This window comes from Aedes aegypti, chromosome 2, assembly GCF_002204515.2.
Source record: "Aedes aegypti strain LVP_AGWG chromosome 2, AaegL5.0 Primary Assembly, whole genome shotgun sequence".
In the NCBI taxonomy this organism is placed as follows: Eukaryota; Metazoa; Arthropoda; class Insecta; order Diptera; family Culicidae; genus Aedes; species Aedes aegypti.
Window position 1 is genome coordinate 439137910 of NC_035108.1, and position 15068 is coordinate 439152977.

General features: G+C 39.4%; 1 protein-coding gene and 1 non-coding gene across 5 annotated transcripts in view; both read left to right on the top strand.

The window, feature by feature from the left end:
• The window catches only part of LOC5567994 (facilitated trehalose transporter Tret1), a 277562-nt gene that overhangs the window by 202717 nt on the left and 59777 nt on the right, over positions 1-15068 (top strand). The gene's annotated exons all lie outside the window — the stretch shown is intronic.
• Positions 2447-2520, top strand: Trnas-aga. The gene has a single exon. It is a non-coding gene; the product is annotated as a tRNA-Ser (tRNA).

The window sequence follows — 15068 nt, forward strand, 5'->3', positions numbered from 1 at the left end:
GTGGAATGTTGAGCACTCACCCCGACGGCACTGCAGCAGCGTCCGCGATTACAGTCTCAAAATGTTTAGTCATAAATTATTCATGACAAATTAAATTTTGTATGAAGCTGTGAAATTGATTTAGGAATATAAGAAGTCATATATAAAGTCGGAAATATTTCTCTTTTAACTCTTTTCCACTAATTTGATGGCCCTGAAAAGGGCCGATGGCTTTGTTAGCTTTGATGCTTTTACAGATAAATAACACTGCGGGGTGTTATCAGTTGATTGCCATGGTCAAACGGGGAATCCTCAACTCAAATGTATAAATTTGAGCAAGTTATTTGCTTATACGACGAACCGAAAGTTTCGTGGCATGGATGGCGCACAACAGTAACAGGTAGTGGATCACCGGGCTTAAGTCGAAATCTGATGATGGCGGCGATGGCGATGGCTGGGTGAACGCAAACAAGCGGTGAAGCACAAAGCGAGAATGACTTGCCCGACCGTGTTCACAGTTCGACCGCAAATTTTCCTGTAGACTGATTCCTCTTCTTCTTCTTCTTCTTCTTGGCGGCGGCAGTGGTGATGACTTTGGCTTCGGACGGCATTTTCTCTCGCTCGCTCGACAGTTTGATTTGCTTTTACTGTTCATAAGTCGCAAGGTGGAACTTTCCCCGAGGTCGTATACGACTATGACAAAGGCCAGGATCAGCAATTGGTATATGTTGGTTTGTCGCGGGTTACTTCACTGCAAGGACTATTTTTGACAAACTCTTCCAATTTTTTTAAGTTCCATCACGCCAAAAGCAGCAATTCTCCCAAGAGGGTTGACTTGAGGAATGAGCTGCAGCGCTTAGGCAATCATCGATTAGTGACGCTTTGAGACGAACTGCGTGAAATATTGGATCATAGCGGCCAAGCCTGCATATTGATGAGTAGGTGTCAATGTACAGAGCCTAAATGCTCATGCAATGGATATTGCTACAGACCAAAGCACTGGACCGATTCTATCGATTCTAACGATCGAAGCACCCGAGCTATCAAACATCCAATCTACTGGAGGAGTTTGGCGAACTACAGCTGGAGCCAGATCACCCAACCAAGCAACACAAGGAAGCAACGACCAAACAAACAAATTCAATCATCTGGCATTATTCCTGGAACACCAAACACTGGTCCTCGGAACCACAGAACGACAAATGGTTCTTTTCAGGACTACCAAAATGAGTCCAAAAGAGTTAACTTTTGAAAACTTCATCCGATCAATAACAACACAAAACTAGTACACTTACAAATTCATACACATGACAAATTATAAATCATCGTAGTTCTACGTCAACTCCGCGGTAATGTAATATACATTACCTACCCCAATTTTTTTGTCACGTTAGACGTTACGATCTGAATGTTATCATTTTTGACAGCCGGATACGAATTTTCTGAAGGCCTACTAGCATTTAAGCAGCCGTATATCGGGTTAAAATGTTGATTATAATATCCCGAGCTGCAGTTTACTAATGTCGTCACATTAGGGCAAGAAAATGTATCCAGTGTATAGTTTATAAATATTACACTTTCGGGACCATATTCAGCATATGGCGCAGAATGGAGGATCGCAGAAGGCAGCGCGCCCGAACGGATGTGTTGAAAATCTATCTGTCACGTTTTTGTCGTCTCCGAATATTATTAGATTCAACTGGTGAAACGGCTGGTGCAGTTTTTGGAAAAAAGTGTCTATAGTGGAAATAATTCGATTCATTCTGCACGCGTTCTGCTGGGCAGATCGATAAAGCCCAAGCAGAAGATGAAGATGCATCGAAGCCTGACCTCAGATTTTCGGGAGCGCAAGTCTGGAGAACCGGATAGCGGATCAAGCAGAGGGCTTGATCGATTAGCTACCACCAGTGAGTAAAGAATCGGTTGTTTTCGGCTTAAACCGCTGTCTGGTTCTCTAGATTTGTGCTCTTGAAAGTTTTGTTCTGGTTTCGTTTGATCTTCATAAGAAAAGCCTTTTTTTCTGTGGCGTTACCGATTTTTTTTTGTAGTTTAGTTTGCACGCGTTCTGAATGCAATCGAGTTCGGGTTTTCGCGTCACCCGAATGATATTTTGCTTTTGTGAAACGAGCATGCTGATTAAAGTAGCTTACAACTGTTTAGTCAAGGATGGATGATCAATTTGGTGAGATCGTTTCATGCTCTTATTTTAACAAAATATGAACAGATGACACTTCAGTATGAAGTGTCAACATCAACTCTTGTACATTAACATTAAAAATCCCACACCATTCCTTTTACCTTGGTTCAACGCTAAAAGTGTCGACTTTCCGTATATGTGGCATTGGATATAGGAAGCGTTGTGTTTGGATGGGCATCTAATTCTTCCAAAAGAGGTGCACTTTGCGAAAAAGGACCACGTGATTATTGAGCTGAAATCGAATTCAGGTTAACTTCTGCGTTCATGAGTCCTCTCATGGCGTAGTGGTTAACGCGCCCCAACTAGAGATCGGGGGGTCGTGAGTTCGATTCTCACTGAGAAGACGTGTAACTTTTTCGCAAATCTTCACATCAATTTGTCCATATAATCCAATTGCAAATTATATGTAATGTTTAGCTTTTCGGTAGTTGTTATACGTGTATTATTTATACGATGAAAGTTGTACTTTGTACGTGTATATGGAAAGAAACAAAATACACTGATGAACTCAGAAAATAGTGCTCTATGTGAGAAAACCCGTCACTCAAACGATTTCCTGTACCGTTTTGTGCGGATGTGATGTTATTTGTACAAGTCGACGAGTTTCCACGTTAATTCTTATGCGACTTCTGGTTGTCTGGGGATACTTGCCTATAAATCTTGGACTTATCCTCAAAAGATCCACCATAATGTTTCCTAAACATCACCATTTTTCAAATAATTATCTTCTACTTGAATATTTTCATCTTTGTCCGTTTTCGACATTTTGAGTTTTGAGCATTCTTATCGATTATTTTAATTTCCTAGCAACACTGAGATCAAGAGTTTAAATGCGCCATCGATGTTAATAGGGCGTAGTCACATATGAACTCACGAACATTGGCATTCGTTCGTCATACACAGTTTGTTTTTGTTTTCCCTCGAGAAACTTGCACACACTTTCCAGACTCAACAAAATGCATTTGGAAATACTACCCAGATTCTGGGTGTTTTAAGAGACAGAGGGCATATTGTTTTCCTCTGAGTTTCACAAACACATCTACACTAGGGAACTTATACAATTGAGCGATAAAACCATAGAGTGCGCTTCGGAAGCCCAACCTAGCGTTTTTATTACCGGAGTGATTATTTGTTTGTTTTTCGGCCTACGCATTTTGCTGTGCAGTGCGGAGCAATAGTATCATTATGTAGAAACCCAAGCAATCGTGTTTTTGTTTTGTGTTATCAGAGTGATGATTATATTTTTCTCGCGTCTGCAGAGAGATTTCTTTCTCAGTTAGTCTGTATGCGTTAGGTGAAGCTGAAAGTGGATTGTGACTGTTCATTTATGGATGAAGTATCAATTGGTGAGCTCGTTTCATTTTTATTTTTATTTGTATGTGATGGTCCAGCCAATCGAGTTTTTTTTACATGAGTAAAATATTATTTCGTTCTTCTTCTTCTTTTTCTTCTTCTTCTTCTTTTTTCTTCTTCTTCTTCTTTTCTTCTTCTTCTTCTTCTTCTTCTTCTAGGCATAACGTCCTCACTGGGACAGATCTTGGTTCACTTTCACAGAAATTCTTTTTGCAAGTCAACTGCAGTTAAATGTGTCAACCACGTTTCAAGAACAGAATTTTACATTTGACATTCTTCTCAGCTGCCATAAGCTATTAAAAACAAAATGCACACCACGTTCAACCGACGGACGTCACACAATAAATTCAATTCATTTAGTCCAAAACAGCTGGGACCCATCAGCAACATTATCTTCACTTATATTTTTTGTTTGCCGTATCATCAACTACCAACATCTAGCGATACGGTTAAGGAATGAAAAACGAGGACGCTCCAATTATCCTCGTCAAGCAAGGTCACCGATGGGTGGGGGAGTGGGGTAGCTGGCGAAAACTTCCAGACACTACTTTGTCCTTTCCATAAGAAGTGCAAACTTTTTGCGCACCCAAAGTTGGTCCTCCGTCTGAGTACTAGGTCGTTGGGAGACTTTCTCAAAGGGAGTGAAAACTAGCGGTGGAAACTGTGGTCAAATAGTTGACCAAAGTTTCATTTCAAACAGAGTAGACCAAATGCAAAAGTTTACTCTGGGCGCAATGGACAGTTAGTTTTAAAATAAATTTCGCTAGATAGGCAACATTCTAGCTCTTTCTCTTGTCCCTTGGAGGAAAGGCCCATTTGTATCATCATAACGAACGGAATGGAAAATGTTTTCAAAGTTTGAAAACCGAACACAAATTTGAGATTTGTTGATCCCCACTGACTGCCATCAGGGCAGTAATAAATCAAAGGTTTCCCAAAATAAGAGAATTATTGCTTGTCATAGGGTATGGCATGGTTGGTTGGAAAGGGCAAACTTCTGTTTTGGCCCGAGGCCATCCACGATAGGATCAAACTTAAATTTATAAGCCGAGCTGTCAAGTAAAATTTGAAACGAAATGTGCCGCAGCACGAAAGGGAAATTAATTCTCCCCCTTTGCGTTTACTTACTGGAAAGTCTCGAGACAAAGCATAAAAAAGTGGATCAAAAAGTCTCATCCACTCCGAGACACTGGAAAGATCGCGTTCTGGTTCGAAAATAGTTGCGTTTTCCGCCGTCGACGTTGAAAGCCGTAAAACGGAAACAACTTCTTGCTGGTCATGATGGTCGTAAATCTTTGGCTGATTTATTGCGTCGCAGCGGAATCGTCGGGTTAGGAAACTGATACGAATGGGACGATGCACTATTTGTAGCGTGTTAACTTTGGGGGTCTCTCGGGAAAAGATTCAAGTTCAATGGCCTACAGAGTGGAAATCGATCATTATCAAATGCTATCATCAATGAGCATCTTTCAAAAATAACACTGCGGAATACTTTTTTGTCTCAAACACCAAAATATTACTATTTACTCAATTAAGGATTGGTGAATTCATTGCTATTTTGAAAAATATCATAGTACGTCTAGTTTTTGAAATATTAGCTGTTGATAATAGAAAATTTGACAACTTCAGCCATATTTCATGCAAGCTTGTATGATAATTTATTTGCTTCTTTCGCCACGGAATTCAAATTTCATGTGTATAACAATACCTATTAACAGAGCTCATAGTTCTTTCGACGCTCAAAAGTTATTTTTTGATGGCTTAGAAAAGTGTTGTATTTTGTCATATTAAAGAAACGAAGATTTTCGTGTGCAAGAATGTTTGAAAAATCGATTTAATACTTTCAATTTCATGTAAACATCAATTAAACCAATGTTTTATACAACTTTGGGGACGTGTAGCTAAAAATTGTGACGTGCTAGAACATTTCTGAGAAAGTTATCAGATTTAGCAGCCCCAAATCTACTAGAGAAAATGTCATTTTTAATACGCTATGTAATGAAGACTGATTCCACGCTATTTAAAGAGGTAATCACAGGCTCAGACGGTTCTATAACTCAGTGCCCTTCTTCTGTCTCTAGCCTGAGGTTGAATAAGGGTGGGATTATTAATAAATTGTTATTTAACTCGTATAGGCCTGAGTGAAAGAAAAAAAAACTAAAACTCTCACCACTCAGCGAATACTTAACGGATTTCAATTATTGTTTGTCAGTAAGCTCGCACATATAACTTGTTTCTAAAAGTGGTCAAAAGATCTCAAAATGTTCCTGTAACAGCAGTTAATGCGATGAATTATTGGGTCAGGTCGGGTGACAAGGGTTCTGTGCTTGTGTGCCCCCGGGAGTAGGCAAATTTGAAGCCACATATAATTTCCAGAAACGGCTATAATGTGGCTACTTTATCAACGAGTTTTAAGAAAAAACGCATCAGCGTAAATCTTCTGATAAACGATTTAATTTGATAACCATGTCTCCTGTATTTGATTTATCATACAAATGATCATTTTCAGGTTCCTGGGACATCTCAAATTCATGATAAAGTGCACAATTTGTATCTCAACATCTGTGTCAAGCCTATGGGAACGCATTTTAGTGAATTATCATTTTCGATCTCTACTTTTAGAGAATTGAAACGGTTTGGTACGCTCTAAACGTTTCAAAACTATCTATTTATAAATTGAATATCAGATCTTAATGACATATGTATACTAAAATGATTTCCATTGGAAAAAATAAAGATTATTTGGCATGTGGGGATTTTTTTTTATTATCGGACAATTTGGGCCGGAGGTTCTCCGATTTGCATGAAATTTTCACCAGAGGTAGAGCTCGTGGATACATGACCAAAAGTGAAATTCAAAAAAATTTTAGTGGCCTATTTTCCCGGAAAACTCTAGATGAATTTTCACGATTTCTCTATATACCTCAAACTTTGAAAATTCATATCTCCTGAACTATGCATCGTAGAACAAAAGTTTTTTAGTGAAATCGAAAGGAAATTTTCTCAGCAATCTATTAAAAATATAAAAAGAAAAACATTTCTCGGAAAATTTTTCACCATGGAGAAAATTGTTGGAAAAATATCAAAAAAACTATCGTCTGTATCATGAAAAATTTTCAAAAAAATATTTTTTGTTTCATCAATCCATACTCTAACTTTCGTCCATAGACGCCAAAGTGGTATCTTTTACCGTTTAGGCGACAGAACTGAAAAACCGATGACCACCCGCGCGCTTCCCATAGGAAAATGTGTTCTATTGTGGGCCTCATAACCGTGCGCTAACTGCGGCAGTAATTTACACGCATTGTAAGTGTAACGCAGTAAACCATCCTTTCCTTTACAGTCAGAAGAAGCTTTTCGTCACTCGGAGCACTCTTCTTTGGTCTGATGGGTGTTTTGTATGTCCTTTATTCGTAACCTTTACTATTGAGACCAACAGTCTTTAATTGAAAACGATCCTAACATTTAATAATATAGGTAATAGGAACTGACCCTCAGCAAGCATGGGAAAACTCACTCACTCACTCGAACGCCACCGATGAAAAATAGCAAAAAATCTGCTGCTATTGAACATTCAGTGATAGCTGAACGGTCCTAGGCGGAGTGTAGCATGAAAGCGTCGAAACCGATTGTGTAAAAGCGACAATCGGAAGGAACGCGAAGAGTAGTGAATCTCAATACACTTGTATCTGCGAGGAACGAGTTAATGCACTTAGCATCCATTCGCCGAATGCATTGAACTGACTGAGAGGATTCCTACTCATTGAATCATTCCGTGGTGTGGACTGCCAGTCAGTGAACGCTCATCAGCACTCAAACCCGAATGCCATTCGAACGGAATCAGAATGTAAACAATCATTCCTGGACAAACATTTCAGAAGAGCACATCGACATTGGTAAACATTGGCTTCGCAAGCCGCTGTTGAACCCAATTTAACTCGATCACGCTCACCAATACCACTATCAGGAAGAGCTAACACCAATCTTTCTGATAGTGGGGTTAGTTTGCGTGGGCGGACTAAAAAGGGCTCAACAGCAACGTTTCTGAAAAAAGGCTCAAGACCTCTTGGGTTTCGCTTAGTGCTCGCCGAAGAAGCACAATGGGCACTGGAAATTGGAACGTTCGGCTTGGTAAAAAAAATGGCTTTCTCGCTCCCGACTGTACGTGGAAGCGAGTGAGGGAAACACAATAACTGAGTGAGTGTTTCCCATGCTTGACCCTCAGTATCATATAGTTGCCAAGCAAAAAGGATATTCATGCATACAAAAAGTGCTGTTTGTAATTTTCTTGCTTTTTTCAAATTTTGTTCAATTTATCAAATGATTAGATAATTAACTAAAAGCGCGCGAATAAATTTTCAGTTTTGTGTTCTATACAAAGTGATATATTTGATATAAATTCTGATTGTTCCTTGGAAGAATATAGTAAAGTATTTGCATGTGCATTGTTTTACATTCAGGGACGCTATCTATTGTTCCATATTCCACTGCCAGTCAGCGTGCAGCCTCTACATTTGGCGCCAACCCAACAGCGCGCCAAGCTGTATTGAGAAGCGTACGCGCGTAATGAATAATTATTGTATGTTTTGTCTGGCCGTATCGTGCGCCTATATAAGGCGTACCCATTGAATTTGTAAGAATGTAGTTTCTTTCGTTTCTCCACCGAGTAGGTATGCTGCCTCTCAGTGGTAATAAATTTGTTAAAGTGAAGCCGTTCGCTTGATTTGCCGTCCGTTGTATCGTAAAAGACACAACGTAGGAAAGACGTCCTGGCCGAAACAACATATTAACAATATATTCATAAGTTTCCAAAGAAAGTGGATCTTGAGATTTGATCCTTCAAACGTTACCATAATGATTGATTGTAACAAGAACTTCCCGTGCGGCTTTCTTAGAGGCTGTTAGCTTTAATACTAAATAACGTTGCTGATGAAGGGCACACAAAACACCCAACTGACCAATGGAGAGTGGTCCGATTGACGAAAAGCTTCTTCTGACTGGAAAGGAAAGGCTGGTTTACTGTGTTAGGTACACTTACAATGCATGTAAATTACTGCCGCCGTTAGCGCATGGTTATGAGGCCCACAATAGAACACATTTTCCTATGGGAAGCATGCGGGTGGTCATCGGTTTTTCAGTTCTGTCGCCTAAACGGTAAAAGATACCACTTTGGCGTCTATGGACGAAAGTTAGAGTATGAATTGATGAAACAAAAAATATTGACGTAGAAGTACGTCTTTCTTCTCTATACAGGAGTGAAATTGGAATTTCAAAACCAAGAGCGTTACGCTGGCATGAAATATTTTAAACGTTTATAACTTTTCGCTGGCTTAACGAAATTTCTTGATTAGCACCTCAATCGAAAGATAAGACATCAAAGCTTCATGTCGTTTACTTACTGTATCCCACATACCTGTCCAAATAGTTTAATAACTGTTTTAAAATAGAACGTTGATTTCAAGCAAATCTATAAATAGGGGTGGCTAGAGAAAATTTGACGTCATTTGCTTTTCACTCTCCGATTGGCTCGCATCTCAGCAGGCGACAGATCGGCTTGCTCTGACCGGGCGTGCTTCTCAGGCACAGACATCGATAGCGAAGGACGCCCCGTTTGTCTTGCTTCGCTCAAATCAAACTGTCGAGCGAGCGAGAGAAGATGCCGTCCGTAGCCAAAGCCATCACCGCTGCCGCCGCCTAGAAGAAGAAGAGGAAGCAGTCCACAGGTGAATTTGCGGTCGAACTGTGAACACGGTCGGGCGAGTCATTCTCGCTTTATGGTTCACCGCTTGTTTGCGTTCACCCAACCATCGTCATCGCCGCCGCAAATTCCATCGGCCGAGGAGCTGTTGACCCGCGCTTCAAAATTTCGACTCGTGATGAAATCATCATTGGTGGTCAAGAAGCAATTCCGTTAGGGGCAAATACCAGAAGCCCCCTGAGTTTTGCTGGTCCGAGCAGTGTTATTTATCCGTAACAACATCGAAGTTTATAAAGCCATCGGTTCTTTTCAGAGCCATCAAATTTGTGGAAAAGAGTTAAAAGAGAAATATTTCCGATTTTATTTATAACTTCTAATATTCCTAAATCAATTTCACACGGCTTCATACAAAATTTCATTTGTCATGAATAATTTATGACTCAACCATTTGAGATTGTACTCGCGGACGCTGCTGCAGTGCCGTCGGGGTGAGTGCTCAACGATTATAAAATAGAGTGGCTTTTCCAACAGCGCCTTTTATGTTACATATTTTATGGGAACACTTTGATTAGGAAAATTATCCCATGTAACAAAATTGCGACATGTTTAGAATGCTTTTGAAAAGACATTGTCATTGAACAATTGTAATAATTTTGGCACCCATGAATCAGAAATTCACCGTCATAATAAAGAAAACGATTGATTATCAATAGCTCGTATTGAATATTCAGGGAATGCCAATCATTCCAACAATTCATGTTCGACCAATTTCTCACGTATTAGTATTCTCCACAATTTTCAAGTAATTCCAAGCCCAACACATTATTGGCACATACCCATTTCCCAGATTGGTCGATCAGAAAGAGCACAAAAGGGAGGAGCATCATCTGCTATTCCAAGGTTATAAAACATGCTGCCTTCGTTGGATTCAGTTTCATTCCATTTCCGCTTTCGAGCTGGTAAGAGCTCCTCCGAACTTGCTCACTATTGAGCTACGTTTCCAGATTTCAACTAAATCCCTGTGATCCGCTACCCTGTTGCTGTTGTGCACCCATGAAATATTTAGCTGGTTTGTCGAATAAACTGAGAACTTATTCACATCTTCTTATTCTTATTCTTCTTTTTCTTCTTGACATTAACGTCCTCACTGGGACAGAGCCTGCTTCTCAGCTTAGTGTTCTTATGATACTTCCACAGTTATTAACTGAGAGCTTTCTTTGTCAAAGTTTCCATTTTTGCAATCGTATATCGTGTGGCAGGTACGATTATACTCTATGCCCAGGGAATTTAAGAAAATTTCCATTACGAAAAGATCCGGGACCGACCGGGAATCTAATCCAGACATCTTTAGCATGGCTTTGCTTTGTAGCCGCGGACTCTAACCAAACCACTCGGCTAAGGAAGGCCCCAACTTATTCACATGCATTTGCAACTTTTTCGATTTTCCATACAAAATGACCAACTTTGGTAAGTTAGATCTCAGTTATTTATGGAAATATTGTCGAATGAAACATTCACAGAATATCAGATGTAACTTGAGTTTTAACATATATTTTTGAATAATTTTTCCAATTACAAGTTTTTAAGTAATAACGGTTTGACTAAACTGTAATTTTCGACGAAAAATTCAAAACTTTTTATCTTAAATTCTGATAGCCTTACACAAAAACTGTCTTCAGCAAACTTATTCATCTCGTCAAAATCTACAACTTTGCTGTTTAGTTATGTCAATTATAAAAAATCGTCAAAAAATTCACTTTAGTCAAACCGTTACTGCTTTTCAATGTGTGATTGGAAAAATCACTCAAAAATATATGTTAAAATTTAAGTTATTTCTGATATTCTGTGAAAATTTCATTCAAATCGGTTCATAAATAACTGAGATATGGTTTATCAAAGTTGGTTATTTTGCATGAAAAATCAAAAGAGTTGCAGTTTTTTTTCTCAGCGAAGAATCATCAACGAAAATAGCGCGAAAGCAATAACCAATCGCGTGCGAGTAGCGAACGGAGTGACGAAACAACTAAGCGAGAACCCCACCACTCGCCATCGGTGAAAGAAGCTCGAGCAAATAAAACCACTGGTTGGTCTGCTCCCAGCTCATTCACAAATCGAACGGCATAACGAACGGATCAAGCAGCGGAGCAGCAAAGAAGAGCGCGTGAAAGCCACAGCAGTGTGCGAGTAACGAACGGAACCAGAGAGCAACGAAGCGAAAGCAACAACTGAAAATCATTCAGTGGACGGATTAGTAGTCAGCGCCAACCGGCGACCTGTTGGAAAGTAACGCCAGCGAAATATACACCATCTGCCTCTCCTTACCATTCATATTCTTGTACTTGATGAATGATGGTTTGGCGATGGAGCAAAGAGTTATTTAGGATGATTTTACTTAACAAAGAGTTGTTGATAAATATTCCAATCAATAAGAGTTGTTTTGAAAAAGTTCACTTCAAGCAGACTTTTCCTCGGAAAATTTCTGCTTTACCAAAGAGTTGTTAATGAAATTCCTGCAGCAAAGGGTCGAGGTTCTCCCCACAAATATTTCCAGCCAGGATCAGTCATGGCCCCCGCTTCCAAAAATCTCGAGTACGGAAATTGGAAAATGTATTAAAATTGTGACAAATTTTAAATACTATTCAATAAACTGATCAATTGTAATGAGCAACTATTGATCTTAATTGATTTTTCTACATGTTGTCTATTGCGTTAATCTGAGAAATAGGCTATATGAAATTGATGTCTTGGCAAGGGACGTATAAGAAGAGCATTATGCTGTTATTGCATCCCGACGGCACTGCAGCAGCGTTCTCGGACCATCCTCAAATTGCCGTATTGTCGATTATTCGTGATAAATCAGATATTGTATGATGCTACGAGATGAATTAAGAGATTATAGCAAGTATGTGGTAAGCACATTAAGAAATATTACTAGCTATACTGTGTTTATCACGAGAAGTTCTTACTAGCTCGAAAGTGTAAATGAAATGAACCGAATCCAGTTGTTGTTACAGAGGGATTTTAATCCGAAGGTCATTCGTCCCTTAAATGAACCGAATCTGTCGAAGATAGTATGTTTTACATAATTTGAATTGCAGAAGATGCTCCTTCCTTTCGTATTCTTCGCCTTCTTCTGATTGACCAATATTTGGATAAGATACATGAAGTTGATGTCTTGGTTAGGGATTTACATACCTTGGAAAATTCACATGCGCGTTCGTATGGACAGTAAAAATATCAACATTATTTTCATAGCCTACAATTAATTAAAATGACGCATGTTTTGGTTTCGTGCAAATTTTAAATATTTCTGATAAATGTTCAATGTGTTCTGATTTATATACTATGGCATTTGCAATAGACTAACAGCTTAGCTTAGCTTAGACTGACTACACATATCAATGGTTGCTATTCCGTGATTGACCGAAGTCAGTGAAAATGCACAAAGAATCAACTAGAAGTTTGGCTGGGATTGGCCATAATCTTCTTCAATGTGCATAATTCAGTGCCTCTATTTATACAGGGTCAATAACGGCGCCGGCCACGTCCTTGCAGTCAGGTGGGATTGGGGGAAGGAATGTTAGTGTGTAACCTTTGCTATTTGGAGATCGTGTTTGCCTCTGCATCTCCACAAAGGTTACTGGGAGGGATATTTGTTAATGGGAAGGATCGTTGGGTCACAGGATTCACTTTGATAAGTGATTAGACCATGATAAATAATGATTTGTGAGATATATACATGCTTATTTGTAAATATAATATTTTCATTTGATATGAACAATTTCCCAGACAACCAGAAATCGCATGAAAGTTCACGTTACAACTCGTTTATTCATACTAACCACATCAAACCCGCAAAACACCGTGGATAAACTCGTCAGATTGATGAGTTTTCTCGCATAAAACACTGTTTTTCTGAGTTCATTTGTACATTTTGTTTCGTCCCGTACACTCGTACAAAGTAAATCGAATCAATCCGTAGCAGCTGTCAAATCAACATTTGTTATCATAAGTTAAGTCGCATAAGATCACAGGTTAGTTCGGTAGAATATTTTTACACTCGCATTGTATGTTTTATTCATCGCATAATATATGCACGCATATCGCCTCCACTTTTGTGCGTAGAAGGCCCTTTCGCGACATCTTAAAAGTCAAATTTTGCACATACAAAGCCTCCAGGTGATTTCGTTATACGTACATTTTGGTTGTCTGGGTTCTAATGGCATTTGCAATAGACTAACATGTAGAAAAATTTCAGATCAATAGTTGCTCATTACAATGGGTCAGGAAACAGTTTGTTGAACAGTATTCAAAATCTGTCGCAATTTTAATACATTTTCCAATATCCATACTCGAGAATTTAGGAAGTGTTCCCCCATTATATGATAAATCAACGATGCTGTTAGAAATACCATACAATGCTGAGTAGTATGATGTTATTACGGTCCGACGGCGCTGCAGCGGTAAATTCTCAAATTCATGTAATTGTGTGGGGTAAATTATGTGAACCAAATTGTAGTATACCGCGATATTTAGATCAATATAGATAAATCAGTAAATATCATCCAATAAACCCTTTTATGAACGTATGTTGGCCCTGAAAAGGGCCGATTGAGCTTGGATAATGTGACCACGAGTTTACCACGAGTCGAAATCTAGAAGCGCGGATCGGTCAACCTAGAAATCTTGAGCGATTTCACAAACCAGATGCTGGATTGGCAGCTTGAAGCTCAGCAGATTTCTAGCATCGAGGTACTTCTCGCTGAGCAAGTTCGGGGGAGCTCTTACCAGCTCGAAAGCGGAATTGGAATGAAACTGGATCCGACGAAGGAAGCATGTTTCATAACCTCAGAATAGCAGATGATGCTCCTCCCTTTTGTGCTCTTCGCTTTCTGATCGACCAATCTGGGAAATGGGTATGTGCCAATAATGTGTTGGGCTTGGAATTACTTGAAAATTGCGGAGAATGCTACTGCGTGAGAAATTGGTCGAACATGAAATGCTGGAAGGGTTGATATTAACTAAATATTCAATACGAGGTATTGATAATCAATCGTTTTCTTTATTATGACGGTAAATTTCTGATCCATGGGTGCCAAAATTATTACAATTGTTCAATGAGAATGTCTTTTCAAAAGCATTCTTAATATGTCGCAATTTTGTTACATGTGATAATTTTGCTAATCAAAGTGTTCCCATAAAATATGGATTTCAAAGACGCTGTTGGAAATGGCACTCTATTTTACAATCGTTGTGGAATGTTGAGCACTCCCCCTTACGGCACTGCAGCAGCGTCCGCGAGTACAATCTCAAATGGTTGAGTCATAAATTATTCATGACAAATGAAATTTTGTATGTAGCTGTGAAATTGATTTAGGAATATAAGAAGTCATATATAAAGTCGGAAATATTTCTCTTTTAACTCTTTTCCACTAATTTGATGGCCCTGAAAAGGGCCGATGGCTTTGTTAGCTTTGATGCTCTTACAGATAAATAACACTGCGGGATGTTATCAGTTGATTGCCATGGTCAAACGGGGAATCCTCAACTCAAATGTATAAATTTGAGCATATTTGCTTATACGACGAACCGAAAGTTTCGTGGCGTGGATGGCGCACAACAGTAACAGGTAGTGGATCACCGGGCTTAAGTCGAAATCTGATGATGGCGGCGATGACGATGGCTGGGTGAACGCAAACAAGCGGTGAAGCACAAAGCGAGAATGACTTGCCCGACCGTGTTCACAGCTCGATCGCAAATTTTCCTGTGGACTGCTTGCTCTTCTTCTTCTTCTTCTTCTTGGCGGCGGCAGCGGTGATGACTTTGGCTTCGGACGGCATC